This window comes from Dreissena polymorpha, chromosome 2 (genome assembly GCF_020536995.1).
Source record: "Dreissena polymorpha isolate Duluth1 chromosome 2, UMN_Dpol_1.0, whole genome shotgun sequence".
In the NCBI taxonomy this organism is placed as follows: Eukaryota; Metazoa; Mollusca; class Bivalvia; order Myida; family Dreissenidae; genus Dreissena; species Dreissena polymorpha.
Window position 1 is genome coordinate 43,576,484 of NC_068356.1, and position 971 is coordinate 43,577,454.

Below are 971 nucleotides of genomic sequence, written 5' to 3' on the forward strand. Positions count from 1 at the left end.
CCACAACGGATTCCATAACGGACACTCTGAACAAAATAATAACTTAACAATTAATAACTTTGTGTTCTTCATCACTTTACTATTTAGAGAACGATATAGAAAAAAAAATGAAAACAATATTATCGAACCATCTAGAAATTTAAACATTCAGCTCATGAAATAAAGATAGTGACGAAAACTCGCCTACGCCGCATGTTCAAAGTAGGATATCAAGTATAAATTATGTACGTTTTGTATAATTTATCCATATTATATATATTTAAAAAGAATCCGGTACACATCTTGCACTTCGTTGCGGGGTTTGATAAAGAAAATTATTTATTGAACCCAGCTTCAAAGTATGTTTTTATAATTCCAGATTCACCATCTTTAGACATATTTTGATGTTTTCCACGACGTACAATCTGAACAAAAAATAACTTTAAAATTAATATCTTTTTGTTCTTCATAACTTAACCATTTCGAAAACAATATAGAAATAAAAATATGAAAAAATAGTATCGAACCAACAAGATACTTAAACATTCAGCACATGAAATAAAGATAGTGACGAGAACTGTCTACGCCGCATGTTCAACGTAGGGTATCAAGTTTTTATTATTATGTACGTTTTGTATCATTTATCTTCTATTTAAGAAGAATCCGGTACACATCTTGTACTTTGCTGATGGGGTTTGATAAAGAAAATTATTTATTGAACCCGGCTTAAATTTATGTTTTAATGATAGCAAAATCACCATCCTTAGGCACCATAGACAGTTCAAGTAAACTTCGGTGTGTACACATATTAATAATTGTGCTTGTCAGAAGATCAAAAACGGCATAACAAATAACGCAATCATGTAAAGAAGTTATTTGAGAAAATAAATCATACCATCCTATCATTATTCTTGAATTTACAAAATAAAACTAGGTGGTATACACTTTAAGGTTATATTTTCGTAATGAAACACACTGCACCGTACCTCTTA